This window comes from Coregonus lavaretus, assembly GCF_964263955.1.
Source record: "Coregonus lavaretus genome assembly, contig: HAP1_SCAFFOLD_1645, whole genome shotgun sequence".
NCBI classification, from domain to species: domain Eukaryota; kingdom Metazoa; phylum Chordata; class Actinopteri; order Salmoniformes; family Salmonidae; genus Coregonus; species Coregonus lavaretus.
This window is the reverse complement of record NW_028164585.1, coordinates 37,351-55,040: the sequence shown is the minus strand read 5'-3', so window position 1 is coordinate 55,040 and position 17,690 is coordinate 37,351. Positions and strand designations below refer to the sequence as shown.

Sequence of the window (17,690 nt, the reverse complement as noted above, 5' to 3'; positions counted from 1 at the left end):
TGAGACATGGATTGTGTATGTGTGCCATTCAGAGGGTGAATGGGCAAGACAAAATATTTATGTCTTTGAACGGGGTATGGTAGTATGTGTCAGGCGCACTGGTTTGTGTCAAGAACTGCGAAGCTGCTGGGTTTTTCACGCTCAACAGTTTATCGTGTGTATCGAGAATGGTCCACCACCCAAAGGACATCCAGCCAACCTGACAACTGTGGGAAGCATTGGAGTCAACATGGGCCAACATCCCTGTGCGACTCAATATTAGGAAGGCGTCCTTAATGTTTTGTACACTCACTGCCATAGTGCCTGACAGTGCCGAGAATAAAACTGCTCTGCTGCCTTGCATCTGCAAGATCTGGTGCTGTTCTTTGCAATACCTTTTCTGCTGATTGTCAATGACAACGTGATATACAGTATGATCGAAGTCCTCATAATAGTCATATTGAATGATTGTCACATTTGCAGCCTTCGATGGGCGAGGTCACTGCTTCCCTGCCAACCCCATTATATCTAGCCTATTGTACACAGCTTGACCTATACATCCATAGGTGTCAAGCGTCACATTCAGTCCTCAAGGGTGTGCTTCATCCAAGAACTCCCCAGTGTGATATAAGGTATATGCAGGGCTTTCTATATATCTAGCTAGTATACAGAAGCAGGTCTCTTAAAGATAGTGGTATGTATGTAGATACTGTACACAGGCACAAGAGCATCACGTCTGTGTTGCGTCCTGTCAGATGACATTCCTACCATAGAATTAGTGAATCATTCTAATTCTATGATTCCTGCATTCAGGGAAGAACCACAAACACAGCATTCTAAGAACACCAGTGGAGTTCTAATTGGAACCATGATAATGTGAACATTCTAGAACAGAACAATCCTGTCTATCTACCCCTATCTCTGCTGACCACCACAGTAACTATCTTGTTTGTCCTCTCTCCCTCCCTCTCCTCTCTCTCCCCCTCTCCTCTCCCTTCCTTCCTTCCTCTCTCCCACCCTCCCTTCCTCTCTCCCTTCCTTTCTTCCTCTCTCCCACCCTCCCTTCCTCTCAGGAGGAGGAGTTTAACTGGTTGCTGAAGGAGGAGGTCCATGCTGTTTTGAAGCAGCTCCAGGATATACTCAAGGCAAATATTAGGCACAGATCTAGGATCAGCTTCCTCTCTACCTATCCTAACCTTAACATTAGTGGGGGAAAGTCCCAAACTGATCCAAGATCAGTGTCTAGGGGCAACCTCAACCTACACACGGGTACTCAACTCTTACACTACGAGGTCCTGAGCCTGCTGGTTTTCTGTTCTACCTGATAATTAATTGCACACACCTGGTGTCCCAGGTCTAAATCAGTCCCTAATTAGAGGGAAACAATGAAATAATTCAGTGGAACTGTCTTCGAGGTCCAGAGTTGAGTTTGAGGGCTACACCCAAGTATTGACTCCATAGGATCAAAGAGCTCCGATCACAAGACAATGGTGTCACTGAGTGTCTTAACACTGCTGAGTTGTCAATATTGGATTAGACCTAGCTGTGGTACACTGACCCCATAGCCATAGGTGATGATCCTTTAAGAATAGATTATGCTGGCTAATGATGAACCATGTAGAACAAATGCATTCCAAGACATTTCAACTTTGGCAAGGTTGTTGTGTAACTCAATTCTTCAAATATTGTTTGATTTCAGTGTACTGTTGTCTGAGTTGATTTCAGTGTACTGTTGTCTGAGTTGATTTCAGTGTACTGTTGTCTGAGTTGATTTCAGTGTACTGTTGTCTGAGTTGATTTCAGTGTACTGTTGTCTGAGTTGATTTCAGTGTACTGTTGTCTGAGTTGATTTCAGTGTACTGTTGTCTGAGTTGATTTCAGTGTACTGTTGTCTGAGTTGATTTCAGTGTACTGTTGTCTGAGTTGATTTCAGTGTACTGTTGTCTGAGTTGATTTCAGTGTACTGTTGTCTGAGTTGATTTCAGTGTACTGTTGTCTGAGTTGATTTCAGTGTACTGTTGTCTGAGTTGATTTCAGTGTACTGTTGTCTGAGTTGATTTCAGTGTACTGTTGTCTGAGTTGATTTCAGTGTACTGTTGTCTGAGTTGATTTCAGTGTACTGTTGTCTGAGTTGATTTCAGTGTACTGTTGTCTGAGTTGATTTCAGTGTACTGTTGTCTGAGTTGATTTCAGTGTACTGTTGTCTGAGTTGATTTCAGTGTACTGTTGTCTGAGTTGATTTCAGTGTACTGTTGTCTGAGTTGATTTCAGTGTACTGTTGTCTGAGTTGATTTCAGTGTACTGTTGTCTGAGTTGATTTCAGTGTACTGTTGTCTGAGTTGATTTCAGTGTACTGTTGTCTGAGTTGATTTCAGTGTACTGTTGTCTGAGTTGATTTCAGTGTACTGTTGTCTGAGTTGATTTCAGTGTACTGTTGTCTGAGTTGATTTCAGTGTACTGTTGTCTGAGTTGATTTCAGTGTACTGTTGTCTGAGTTGATTTCAGTGTACTGTTGTCTGAGTTGATTTCAGTGTACTGTTGTCTGAGTTGATTTCAGTGTACTGTTGTCTGAGTTGATTTCAGTGTACTGTTGTCTGAGTTGATTTCAGTGTACTGTTGTCTGAGTTGATTTCAGTGTACTGTTGTCTGAGTTGATTTCAGTGTACTGTTGTCTGAGTTGATTTCAGTGTACTGTTGTCTGAGTTGATTTCAGTGTACTGTTGTCTGAGTTGATTTCAGTGTACTGTTGTCTGAGTTGATTTCAGTGTACTGTTGTCTGAGTTGATTTCAGTGTACTGTTGTCTGAGTTGATTTCAGTGTACTGTTGTCTGAGTTGATTTCAGTGTACTGTTGTCTGAGTTGATTGCTGTTTGTGCTCAAGTTTCTCAAGACATTATTGATGGAGATATTTATGATACTGTAACTAGATTGTGTACTATGTAACTATACTGAACAAAAATATAAACGCAACATGCAACAATTTCATTGATATTTACGGAGTTACAGTTCATATGAGGAAATCAGTCAATTTAAATAAATTCATTAGGCCCTAATCTATGGATTTCACATGACTGGGAATACAGATATGCATCTGTTGGTTACAGATACCTTACAACACAATGGGCCTCACAATGGGCCTCAGGATCTCGTCACAGTATTTTTGTGCATTTAAATTGCCATCGATAAAATGCGATTGTGTTCGTTGTCCGTAGCTTATACCTGCCCATACCATAACCCCACCGCCACCATGGGGCACTCGTTGACATCAGCAAACCAATCGCCCACACAACGCCATACACGTGGTCTGAGGTTGTGAGGCCGGTTGGACGTACTGCCAAATTCTCTAAAACGACGTTGGAGGTGGCTTATGGTAGAGAAATGCACATTCACTTCTCTGGCAACAGCTCTGGTGGACATTCCTGCAGTCAGTATGCCAATTGCACGCTCCCTCAAAACTTGAGACATCTGTGGCATTGTGTTGTGTGGCAAAACTGCACATTTTGGACTCGCCATTTATTGTCCCCAGCACAAGGTGTACCTGTGTAATGATCATGCTGTTTAATCAGCTTCTTGATATGCCACACCTGTCAGGTGGATGGATTATCTTGGCAAAGGAGAAATGGTCACTAACAGGGGTGTAAACAAATGTGCACAACATTTGAGAAATAAGCTTTATGTACGGATGGAACATTTCTGGGATATTTTATTTCAGCTCCTGAAACATGGGACCAACACTTTACATGTTGCATTTTATATTTTTGTTCAGTGTATATTTGTGTACTATGTAACTAGATTGTGTACTATGTTTATGTGTTCAGGAGGCATCCAGGAGGTTCTCCATGCCCACCCCTGGACTGGAGAGCCAACTGAAACAGGAGAACTTCATCCTGGGCAGCTCAACGTAAGACTTGGAGGGATTCATTAGTTGTATTGATTGGTTAATTGATCAGTTAGGGTGATTGACTTGTTGAGTGAGTTTGACTTTATTGGCCATTTTAAAAACATAATGTTTGTTGATTCATAGCAATACAATATTTTATTTATTTATTTCATTTCACCTTTATTTAACCAGGTAAACCAGTTGAGAACAAGTTCTCATTTACAACTGCGACCTGGCCAAGATAAAGCAAAGCAGTGCGATAAAAACAACAACACAGAGTTACATATGGGGTAAAACAAAGTAAAAAATAAATATATATACAGTGTGTGCAAATGTAGCAAGTTATGGAGGTAAGGCAATAAATAGGCTATAGTGCAAAATAATTACAATTAGTATTAACACTGGAATGATAGATGTGCAAGAGATGATGTGCAAATAGAGATACTGGGGTACAAATGAGCAAAATAAATAACAATATAGGGATGAGGTAGTTGGGCGGGCTAATTTCAGATGGGCTGTGTACAGGTGCAGTGATCGGTAAGGTGCTCTGACAACTGATGCTTAAAGTTAGTGAGGGAGATAAGTGTCTCCAGCTTCAGAGATTTTTGCAGTTGGTTCCAGTCATTGGCAGCAGAGAACTGGAAGGAATGGCGGCCAAAGGAGGTGTTGGCTTTGGGGATGACCAGTGAGATATACCTGCTGGAGCGCAGACTACGGGTGGGTGTTGCTATGGTGACCAATGAGCTAAGATAAGGCGGGGATTTGCCTAGCAGTGATTTATAGATGGCCTGGAGCCAGTGGGTTTGGCGACGAATATGTAGTGAGGACCAGCCAACAAGAGCGTACAGGTCACAGTGGTGGGTAGTATATGGGGCTTTGGAGACAAAACGGATGGCACTGTGATAGACTACATCCAATTTGCTGAGTAGAGTGTTGGAGGCTATTTTGTAAATGACATCGCCGAAGTCAAGGATCGGTAGGATAGTCAGTTTTACGAGGGCATGTTTGGCAGCATGAGTGAAGGAGGCTTTGTTGCGAAATAGGAAACCGATTCTAGATTTAACTTTGGATTGGAGATTCTTAATGTGAGTCTGGAAGGAGAGTTTACAGTCTAACCAGACACCTAGATATTTGTAGTTGTCCACATACTCTAGGTCAGACCCGTCGAGAGTAGTGATTCTAGTCGGGTGGGCGGGTGCAAGCAGTGTTCGGTTGAAGAGCATGCATTTAGTTTTACTAGTGTTTAAGAGCAGTTGGAGGCTACTGAAGGAGTGTTGTATGGCATTGAAGCTCATTTGGAGGTTTGTTAACACAGTGTCCAATGAAGGGCCAGATGTATACATTTACATTACATTTTACATTTTAGTCATTTAGCAGACGCTCTTATCCAGAGCGACTTACATGAGCAATTAGGGTTAAGTGCCTTGCTCAAGGGCACATCGACAGATTTTTCACCTAGTTGGCTCGGGGATTAGAACCAGCGACCTTTCGGTTACTGGCACAACGCTCTTAACCACTAAGCTACCTGCCGCCCCAATACCCTATACAAAATGGTGTCGTCTGCATAGAGGTGGATCTGAGAGTCACCAGCAGCAAGAGCGACATCATTGATATACACGGAGAAAAGAGTCGGCCCAAGAATTGAACCCTGTGGCACCCCCATAGAGACTGCCATAGGTCCAGACAACAGGCCCTCCGATTTGACACATTGAACTCTATCTGAGAAGTAGTTGGTGAACCAGGCGAGGCAGTCATTTGAGAAACCAAGGCTATTTAGTCTGCCAATAAGAATGCGGTGGTTGACAGAGTCGAAAGCCTTGGCCAGGTCAATGAAAACGGCTGCACAGTACTGTCTATTATCGATCGCGGTTATAATATCGTTTAGGACCTTGAGCGTGGCTGAAGTGCACCCATGACCAGCTCGGAAACCGGATTGCATAGCGGAGAAGGTACGGTGGGATTCGAAATGGTCTGTGATCTGTTTGTTGACTTGGCTTTCAAAAACTTTTGAAAGGCAGGGCAGGATGGATATGGGTCTGTAACAGTTTGGATCTAGAGTGTCACCCCCTTTGAAGAGGGGGATGACCGCGGCAGCTTTCCAATCTCTGGGGATCTCAGACGTTACGAAGAGAGGTTGAACAGGCTAGTAATAGGGGTTGCGACAATTTCGGCGGCTAGTTTTAGAAAGAAAGGGTCCAGATTGTCTAGCCCAGATGATTTGTAGGGGTCCAGATTTTGCAGCTCTTTCAGAACATCAGCTGTCTGGATTTGTGTGAAGGAGAAGCGGGGGGGGCATGGGCAAGTTGCAGCGGAGGGTGCAGAGCTGGTGGCCGGGGTAGTGGTAGCCAGGTGGAAAGCATGGCCAGCCGTAGCAAAATGCTTGTTGAAATTCTCGATTATTGTAGATTTATCGGTGGAGTTAGTGCTACAGGATGCAAATTTCTGTTTGAAAAAGTTAGCCTTTGCTTTCCTAACTGCTTGTGTATATTGGTTCCTAACTTCCCTGAAAAGTTGCATATCGCGGGGGCTATTTGATGCTAATGCAGTACGCCACAGGATGTTTTTGTGCTGGTCAAGGGCAGTCAAGTCTGAGGAGAACCAGGGGCTATATCTGTTCTTAGTTCTGTATTTTTTGAATGGGGCATGTTTATTTAAGATTGAGAGGAAATTACTTTTAAAGAACAACCAGGCATCCTCTACAATAGACAATGTAAGACAGAAAACATTGATATAATGTGCACTATAAGAAACCCCATCTAGTCCAGCCTAACGAAGACCTATAGTTCACACATGACAGATTAGAAACACATGTCGGATTATGTTATAACCTATACATTCCTTGTTAGACAACATGCATTACCAAAGCAAGTTATTTTCTAATGGTGTTTTTTTCTGCTAAATGTGATTCAACATATAGAGCACGGAAATAGGCTTATTTTTGATGCCTTGTTGCACCTATTTAAAGTTCAGAAGCAAGTCCCAACATATCACCTGTTTTATTTATTAGTGTGTGTGTGTGCACGTCAGGTCCATGGCTGGACGTATATGTGTTGGTCTAGGAAAACTCTTTGCCTGCTAACATTTGTTTTAGTGGAGGGCCTGTTTATACATTACACAACCTTCTGTTTACAGACATCATCATCAACAACAACAGTTTTCTAATCTGCCGGGATTTGAGTCTATGACAAGGTGACATATGACATAGGACTCAGGTCAAAAGTAGTGTAGTGTGTAGGGGATATAGTGCCATTTGGGACTTCCACAGTGTCATTATTGTGGTTCTTGTGAGACCTGCTGTCTTGTCTTTGCAGCATGGACCAGGTGAAAGGAGTACTGACTCTACAGGGAGAAGCACTGACTCAAGCTGTGAGTGTCTCTTGTCTCTGGTTGTAGACTATTCTCTGGAAACCTCCCTGTAGCAGTGTTTGACTGTGTTTTTAGTAGGGATAAAATGTTGTTACAATGTCAGGTTCTTTCTGACTGTAACAACATGTAATGTGTTTTAGTAGAGAGAACATGTTACAATGTCAGGTTCTTTCTGTAATGTGTTTTAGTAGATAACATGTTGTTACAATGTCAGGTTCTTTCTGTAATGTGTTTTAGTAGAGAACATGTTGTTACAATGTCAGGTTCTTTCTGTAATGTGTTTTAGTAGAGAGAACATGTTGTTACAATGTCAGGTTCTTTCTGTAATGTGTTTTAGTAGAGAGAACATGTTGTTACAATGTCAGGTTCTTTCTGTAATGTGTTTTAGTAGAGAGAACATGTTGTTACAATGTCAGGTTCTTTCTGTAATTTTCACCCTCTGTCTTCACAGGACATCAATCTGAAAACTGCTAAAAGCAACCAAGTGATGCATTTCACATTCAGGGATGATAAGCACTGGAAATTGCAACAGGTATTGTAGGGGTGTGTGTGTGTGTGTGTGTGTGTGTGTGTGTGTGGCGGATGGTAATAAACAGAATATAATAAAACAAATATTGATTGCAAATTGACCGCAAGAAGCCTAAACAGATATAATATTGGACTAAAACATAATCATATCATACCTTGATTACATTTGGGGACATTGCCCTGCGTAGGGTGCCGTCTTTCAGATGGGACGTTAAAATGGGTGTCCTGACTGTCTGTGCACATTCAAAAAGCCATGCCGCTTATTGTAAGAGTAGGGGTGTTCACCCCGGTGTCATGGCTAAATTCCCAACCATGGCCACATTTCCATCATGGCCACCTAATCATCCCCCTCATTCCTACTTGGCATTTATCACTCTTGCGGGCTGCCAGTTGGGGAAGCAAGCTCTAAACCTAACACTGCAGTAATCAATATTAACCCAGTACTAAAAAGAACATGAGGTAAAACAAAAACACACGAGGAAGAAGAAGAGGAACACAAGAAAGTAAGAAGGCTATAAACAGGGTCAGAAAGGTCCAGTAGCATATTTCCAATGTGCAGGGATACCGGGGTGATGGAGGTAGATATGAATAGGGGTCAGGTGACTAGGCATCAGGATATATGATAAACAGTGTTCATTGTGATAAAGTAAGTCTAACGTAACTGTCCAACAATATGCATTTGATCAATACACTACACTGTTACTAGTTATATTGCTCTGTCCCCTCCCTCCCTCTGATCTAATAATACTGACTCTGTCCCCTCCCTCCCTCTGATCTAATAATACTGACTCTGTCCCCTCCCTCAGATCTAATAATACTGACTCTGTCCCCTCCCTCCCTCTGATCTAATAATACTGACTCTGTCCCCTCCCTCCCTCTGATCTAATAATACTGACTCTGTCCCCTCCCTCCCTCAGATCTAATAATACTGACTCTGTCCCCTCCCTCCCTCAGATCTAATAATACTGACTCTGTCCCCTCCCTCCCTCTGATCTAATAATACTGACTCTGTCCCCTCCCTCCCTCTGATCTAATAATACTGACTCTGTCCCCTCCCTCCCTCAGATCTAATAATACTGACTCTGTCCCCTCCCTCCCTCAGATCTAATAATACTGACTCTGTCCCCTCCCTCCCTCAGATCTAATAATACTGACTCTATCCCCTCCCTCCCTCAGATCTAATAATACTGACTCTGTCCCCTCCCTCCCTCTGATCTAATAATACTGACTCTATCCCCTCCCTCCCTCAGATCTAATAATACTGACTCTGTCCCCTCCCTCCCTCTGATCTAATAATACTGACTCTGTCCCCTCCCTCCCTCAGATCTAATAATACTGACTCTGTCCCCTCCCTCTGATCTAATAGTACTGACTCTGTCCCCTCCCTCCCTCAGATCTAATAATACTGACTCTGTCCCCTCCCTCCCTCTGATCTAATAATACTGACTCTGTCCCCTCCCTCCCTCTGATCTAATAATACTGACTCTGTCCCCTCCCTCCCTCAGATCTAATAATACTGACTCTGTCCCCTCCCTCAGATCTAATAATACTGACTCTGTCCCCTCCCTCCCTCTGATCTAATAATACTGACTCTGTCCCCTCCCTCCCTCTGATCTAATAATACTGACTCTGTCCCCTCCCTCCCTCTGATCTAATAATACTGACTCTGTCCCCTCCCTCCCTCAGATCTAATAATACTGACTCTGTCCCCTCCCTCCCTCTCATCTAATAATACTGACTCTGTCCCCTCCCTCCCTCAGATCTAATAATACTGACTCTGTCCCCTCCCTCCCTCTGATCTAATAATACTGACTCTGTCCCCTCCCTCCCTCAGATCTAATAATACTGACTCTGTCCCCTCCCTCCCTCAGATCTAATAATACTGACTCTGTCCCCTCCCTCCCTCCCTCTGATCTAATAGTACTGACTCTGTCCCCTCCCTCCCTCTGATCTAATAGTACTGACTCTGTCCCCTCCCTCCCTCAGATCTAATAATACTGACTCTGTCCCCTCCCTCCCTCTGATCTAATAATACTGACTCTGTCCCCTCCCTCCCTCCGATCTAATAATACTGACTCTGTCCCCTCCCTCCCTCTGATCTAATAATACTGACTCTGTCCCCTCCCTCCCTCCCTCAGATCTAATAATACTGACTCTGTCCCCTCCCTCCCTCAGATCTAATAATACTGACTCTGTCCCCTCCCTCCCTCCGATCTAATAATACTGACTCTGTCCCCTCCCTCCCTCTCATCTAATAATACTGACTCTGTCCCCTCCCTCCGATCTAATAATACTGACTCTGTCCCCTCCCTCAGATCTAATAATACTGACTCTGTCCCCTCAGATCTAATAATACTGACTCTGTCCCCTCTGATCTAATAATACTGACTCTGTCCCCTCTCATCTAATAATACTGACTCTGTCCCCTCCCTCCCTCAGATCTAATAATACTGACTCTGTCCCCTCCCTCCCTCAGATCTAATAATACTGACTCTGTCCCCTCCCTCCCTCAGATCTAATAATACTGACTCTGTCCCCTCCCTCCCTCCGATCTAATAATACTGACTCTGTCCCCTCCCTCCCTCAGATCTAATAATACTGACTCTGTCCCCTCCCTCCCTCCGATCTAATAGTACTGACTCTGTCCCCTCCCTCCCTCAGATCTAATAATACTGACTCTGTCCCCTCCCTCAGATCTAATAATACTGACTCTGTCCCCTCTCATCTAATAATACTGACTCTGTCCCCTCCCTCCCTCAGATCTAATAATACTGACTATGTCCCCTCCCTCCCTCCCTCAGATCTAATAATACTGACTCTGTCCCCTCCCTCCCTCCCTCAGATCTAATAATACTGACTCTGTCCCCTCCCTCCCTCAGATCTAATAATACTGACTCTGTCCCCTCCCTCCCTCCCTCAGATCTAATAATACTGACTCTGTCCCCTCCCTCCCTCAGATCTAATAATACTGACTCTGTCCCCTCCCTCCCTCAGATCTAATAATACTGACTCTGTCCCCTCCCTCCCTCCCTCAGATCTAATAATACTGACTCTGTCCCCTCCCTCCCTCAGATCTAATAATACTGACTCTGTCCCCTCCCTCAGATCTAATAATACTGACTCTGTCCCCTCTCATCTAATAATACTGACTCTGTCCCCTCCCTCCCTCAGATCTAATAATACTGACTCTGTCCCCTCCCTCCCTCCCTCAGATCTAATAATACTGACTCTATCCCCTCCCTCCCTCAGATCTAATAATACTGACTCTGTCCCCTCCCTCCCTCCGATCTAATAATACTGACTCTGTCCCCTCCCTCCCTCTGATCTAATAATACTGACTCTGTCCCCTCCCTCCCTCAGATCTAATAATACTGACTCTGTCCCCTCCCTCCCTCAGATCTAATAATACTGACTCTGTCCCCTCCCTCCCTCAGATCTAATAATACTGACTCTATCCCCTCCCTCCCTCAGATCTAATAATACTGACTCTGTCCCCTCCCTCCCTCAGATCTAATAATACTGACTCTGTCCCCTCCCTCCCTCCCTCAGATCTAATAATACTGACTCTATCCCCTCCCTCCCTCAGATCTAATAATACTGACTCTATCCCCTCCCTCCCTCAGATCTAATAATACTGACTCTGTCCCCTCCCTCCCTCAGATCTAATAATACTGACTCTGTCCCCTCCCTCCCTCTGATCTAATAATACTGACTCTGTCCCCTCCCTCCCTCTGATCTAATAATACTGACTCTGTCCCCTCCCTCCCTCAGATCTAATAATACTGACTCTGTCCCCTCCCTCCCTCTCATCTAATAATACTGACTCTGTCCCCTCCCTCCCTCTGATCTAATAATACTGACTCTGTCCCCTCCCTCCCTCTGATCTAATAATACTGACTCTGTCCCCTCCCTCCCTCAGATCTAATAATACTGACTCTGTCCCCTCCCTCCCTCAGATCTAATAATACTGACTCTGTCCCCTCCCTCCCTCTGATCTAATAATACTGACTCTGTCCCCTCCCTCCCTCAGATCTAATAATACTGACTCTGTCCCCTCCCTCAGATCTAATAATACTGACTCTGTCCCCTCCCTCAGATCTAATAATACTGACTCTGTCCCCTCCCTCCCTCAGATCTAATAATACTGACTCTGTCCCCTCCCTCAGATCTAATAATACTGACTCTATCCCCTCCCTCCCTCTGATCTAATAATACTGACTCTGTCCCCTCCCTCCCTCTGATCTAATAATACTGACTCTGTCCCCTCCCTCCCTCCGATTTAATAATACTGACTCTGTCCCCTCCCTCCCTCTCATCTAATAATACCGACTCTGTCCCCTCCCTCCCTCTGATCTAATAATACTGACTCTGTCCCCTCCCTCCCTCAGATCTAATAATACTGACTCTGTCCCCTCCCTCCCTCTCATCTAATAATACTGACTCTGTCCCCTCCCTCCCTCAGATCTAATAATACTGACTCTGTCCCCTCCCTCCCTCTCATCTAATAATACTGACTCTGTCCCCTCCCTCCCTCTGATCTAATAATACTGACTCTGTCCCCTCCCTCCCTCAGATCTAATAATACTGACTCTGTCCCCTCCCTCTGATCTAATAATACTGACTCTGTCCCCTCCCTCCCTCAGATCTAATAATACTGACTCTGTCCCCTCCCTCAGATCTAATAATACTGACTCTGTCCCCTCCCTCCCTCAGATCTAATAATACTGACTCTGTCCCCTCCCTCCCTCCCTCTGATCTAATAATACTGACTCTGTCCCCTCCCTCCCTCAGATCTAATAATACTGACTCTGTCCCCTCCCTCCCTCAGATCTAATAATACTGACTCTGTCCCCTCCCTCCCTCTGATCTAATAATACTGACTCTGTCCCCTCCCTCCCTCAGATCTAATAATACTGACTCTGTCCCCTCCCTCCCTCTGATCTAATAATACCGACTCTGTCCCCTCCCTCCCTCAGATCTAATAATACTGACTCTGTCCCCTCCCTCCCTCTGATCTAATAATACTGACTCTGTCCCCTCCCTCCCTCTGATCTAATAGTACCGACTCTGTCCCCTCCCTCCCTCTGATCTAATAATACTGACTCTGTCCCCTCCCTCCCTCAGATCCAGGATGCTAGGAACCATGTCAATCAGGCTCTGCAGCTGCTGAGTAGTAGAGATGAGAGTTACCACTTTAAGACTGGAGCTGAGGTCAACAAGGTAGGAACACACTCATACACACAGCTACCACTTTAAGACTGGGGCTGAGGTCAACAAGGTAGGAACACACTCATACACACAGCTACCACTTTAAGACTGGAGCTGAGGTCAACAAGGTAGGAACACACTCATACACACAGCTACCACTTTAAGACTGGGGCTGAGGTCAACAAGGTAGGAACACACTCATACACACAGCTACCACTTTAAGACTGGAGCTGAGGGTAATGAGGTTAGTTTCCACCAGGGAACTCATGTCAGAAATAAACTGATTTTTGTGTCATAGCAGAGCTAACTGGGAAGTGTCTTTCCTCTGTTAAGACTACATTTTACATCATTACACTACACATCATTACACTACACATCATTACACTACACATCATTAGACTACACATCACTACACTACACATCATTACACTACACATCATTACACTACACATCACTACACTACACATCATTACACTACACATCATTACACTACACATCATTACACTACGCTACACATCATTAGACTACGCTACACATCATTAGTCTACACTACACATCATTAGACTACGCTACACATCATTACACTACACATCACTACACTACACATCATTTGTCTACACTACACATCATTAGACTACGCTACACATCATTAGACTACGCTACACATCATTAGACTACGCTACACATCATTAGACTACGCTACACATCATTACACTACACATCACTACACTACACATCATTTGTCTACACTACACATCATTAGACTACGCTACACATCATTAGACTACGCTACACATCATTAGACTACGCTACACATAATTAGAATACGCTACACATCATTACACTACACATCATTACACTACACATCATTTTTCAAGGGGTGTTGGTGCTGTGCCCGTACACCGTGTACCTTTTCATTACCTAGTACAACTTTGCCATCCAAGAGTGCCATCCATATCCTTTAGTCTATTTCCAAGCTCATAGTTTTTTCTGTTGTTGTAGCTGATCACTGTAGTAGTGATGATTATGATTGTTGTTGTAGTTGATCACTGTAGTGATGATGATGATGTTGTAGTTGATCACTGTAGTGATGATGATGATGTTGTTGTAGTTGATCACTGTAGTGATGATGTTGTTGTAGTTGATCACTGTAGTGATGATGATGATGATGATGATGTTGTAGTTGATCACTGTAGTGATGATGATGATGATGATGTAGTTGTTGTTGTTGTAGCTGATGGACGCGGTGATGCTGCAGCTTACCAGGGCTCGTAACCGCCTCACCACACCAGCAGCCATGACCCTGCCGGAGCTGGCCACCAGCGGCCTCACAGTGAGTCTGCCATAGGTCACATATCATAGGTTATAGGTCATAGCAGAGAAACTGGTCTCACCGTCTACTGTATGCATTTTACATCACAATGACTCTCTCTCTCTCTCTCCTTCTCCAGAAGATGTTCACTCCTCCGATGCCCAGTGATGTGATGGTGAACTTCTATATCAACCTGAGTAAGCTGTGCCTGACCGTCTACCAGCTGCACCCAATGCAGCCCAACACCACCAAGGTACTCACATTCACACTGTCATGCAGATACACTCTGCGGATCCAACCCAGCCCTGAGACAACATTCACAACAAGATCACACCTGTACGTTAGTTCTGTCACTCAGTGAATCCAGCCCTGAGACAACATTCACAACAAGATCACACCTGTACGTTAGTTCTGTCACTCAGTGAATCCAGCCCTGAGGCAACATTCACAACAAGATCACACCTGTACGTTAGTTCTGTCACTCAGTGAATCCAGCCCTGAGACAACATTCACAACAAGATCACACCTGTACGTTAGTTCTGTCACTCAGTGAATCCAGCCCTGAGACAACATTCACAACAAGATCACACCTGTACGTTAGTTCTGTCACTCAGTGAATCCAGCCCTGAGACAACATTCACATCAAGATCACACCTGTACGTTAGTTCTGTCACTCAGTGAATCCAGCCCTGAGACAACATTCACAACAAGATCACACCTGTACGTTAGTTCTGTCACTCAGTGAATCCAGCCCTGAGACAACATTCACAACAAGATCACACCTGTTAGTTCTGTAACCACATGTGGTATTGTGAAGATGCATCAGTTTGTGTACCTCTGGTGTTTCAACAGAACTTCAGGCCATCTGGAAGCTCTGTGTTACACAACCCTGGAGCCGTGTTGTAAGTTCTGTTTTATAACCGTTCACATCATGTCAGTAACCCTTTAGAGGGTGCTGTCTGTGGTCAATACAGAGAGGATCTTTTCATGTCCATTCATATCTTGTTGATTTTAAGTTATTAGTGTGTCCCTGTAACAATACCAACTACTGTTAAAAAATATATTTTTGTCACTAGTCAGCAACATAGTAAATGATGCTTGTTGGGTCTACCCCGGGTCCTCCCATTTCTGAATAATTTCACACACACAGCCTCTCACAAGTTTCCAACTTTTTTTTTTAACACATTCCAATATGTCCAACCTTTTTTTTCTTTTTGAACTCTTTCCCTGCGGTCTCCCCCAGTGAGCTGAACAATGCTAAGTTTGAGGTGAGCCAGGTTCACAAGGTGGAGTGTGTTGTCCCCTGGCTCAACAACACACTGCTCTTCTTCACCATCTCACTGCAGCTCTGTCAGCAGCTCAAGGACAAGGTGGGTGACGTCTGCTGCAGCAGGAGAGCTCCATTGGTCCACAGAATATACTCCAGTGAATGAGTTACTGCAGTATTGGCAGAGAGTCAGGCTGGGCCAGTTGGTATGAAGTAGATGATTCACTTTGTTCAAGTGTGTCTTTAACTAAAAGAAATGTCAGACTAAGAAAAGAGAAGCTAGGGAGTGCTGTTTTTGCTTCTGTTAAAAAACATATAAATGGTATGAAAATGTGTTCATTGGAAACAAGGGTCTAAATCGACTGAGAACCAGAGAAGTTGTGGCTTTACAGTAAAAACTACACAAAGACAAGGCACTTCTTTTGTAACCTATATTATAAAGCCTTTATTAGATTGGCTTACCATGACACAATAAACTAGATTTTCTTCCTCTTCCTCCTAGATTTCAGTCTTCTCTAGTTTCTGGAACTACCGACCCTTCTAACCAACTGCCGCTAGCTGACCATCAGAATGGCTAGGTGTTCTGTCCAAATCCTTCACACCAACCAACCAACCAACCCACCCAGATAAAAGGGATGTCTTGGAAATATTGTCTGATTGAAGTGGGTTTTGTTTGTATAATTTACAGGAGAACAGCCGGATCAAACTCCATATATATATATATATATTACCAGTGTTTAGTATTCCAGGGTTTAGAGCCCATCCATGTGTTACAGCTGCTTTAATTCAGTCCCACATCAACCCCTAGACCCTAACATCTACTCCCGACTTGTGGAGAAAGTATAGGAGGAAGCAATATGGTGGAGCTACTACCAGTAGTACTAGTACTGGGACTACCTACTACCATATTACATTATCTATCCAATATATTCAGTGTTTCCCCTAGCTGTGGGGGTGGAGGGGGGGGGGGGGGGGGGGTCGTGTCGTTAGCGCATTGACAGGGATGTGGGTTCGTTTCCCACGGGGGGCGAGAAGAAAAGAAAAAAACATGTATGCACTCACTAACTGTAAGTCACTCTGGATAAGAGCGTCTGCTAAATGTCTAAAATGTAAATGTAAAATGTAAGTCTATGGGAACAGTATGACTCCCAAAGACTTCATCATTGCGCTAATGCAAACTGCATGCCGAGACATACAAATGGTATTCATGAGTTCATCTGACTTTGGGTAAGTAGAAAAACAGCTTAGTTGCCAAAATCTTCCACTATCCATTTAAAAACCCATCTTGGCAGAAATATACTGTATGTTTAAAAAATGTAATGTATTTGGAGTGGGGGCAGATTGAGTATAGGGGAAACACTGCATTCAGATCTAGACAAGTAGGGACAAGGGGTTGATTTAGGATTGGGTGCATGTATCTCTCTGTGCGTAATCTGTTGTATTTTGTTATATAGTACTAACTTGGTTGGACCTCCCTGTTGTATAGAACTAACTTGGTTGGACCTCCTTGTTGTATAGAACTAACTTGGTTGGACCTCCTTGTTGTATAGTACTAACTTGGACCTCCTTGTTGTATAGTACTAACTTGGACCTCCTTGTTGTATAGTACTAACTTGGTTGGACCTCCTTGTTGTATAGTACTAACTTGGACCTCCTTGTTGTATAGTACTAACTTGGTTGGACCTCCTTGTTGTATAGTACTAACTTGGTTGGACCTCCTTGTTGTATAGTACTAACTTGGTTGGACCTCCTTGTTGTATAGTACTAACTTGGTTGGACCTCCTTGTTGTATAGTACTAACTTGGTTGGACCTCCTTGTTGTATAGTACTAACTTGGTTGGACCTCCTTGTTGTATAGTACTAACTTGGTTGGACCTCCTTGTTGTATAGTACTAACTTGGTTGGACCTCCTTGTTGTATAGTACTAACTTGGACCTCCTTGTTGTATAGTACTAACTTGGTTGGACCTCCTTGTTGTATAGTACTAACTTGGTTGGACCTCCTTGTTGTATAGTACTAACTTGGACCTCCTTGTTGTATAGTACTAACTTGGTTGGACCTCCTTGTTGTATAGTACTAACTTGGACCTCCTTGTTGTATAGTACTAACTTGGTTGGACCTCCTTGTTGTATAGTACTAACTTGGTTGGA

The 17,690-nt window shown here is 43.8% G+C and overlaps 1 pseudogene across 1 annotated transcript; it reads left to right on the top strand.

The window, feature by feature from the left end:
• The first annotated feature begins 76 nt into the window (after positions 1–76).
• On the top strand, positions 77–16,459 carry LOC311116883 (protein rogdi homolog; annotated as a pseudogene). Its single transcript has 11 exons — positions 77–245; positions 1,053–1,124; positions 3,798–3,880; positions 7,171–7,225; positions 7,677–7,757; positions 12,878–12,973; positions 14,196–14,294; positions 14,413–14,526; positions 15,126–15,175; positions 15,517–15,643; positions 16,043–16,459. The product of its transcript is annotated as a protein rogdi homolog (transcript).
• Positions 16,460–17,690: the final 1,231 nt, after the last annotated feature.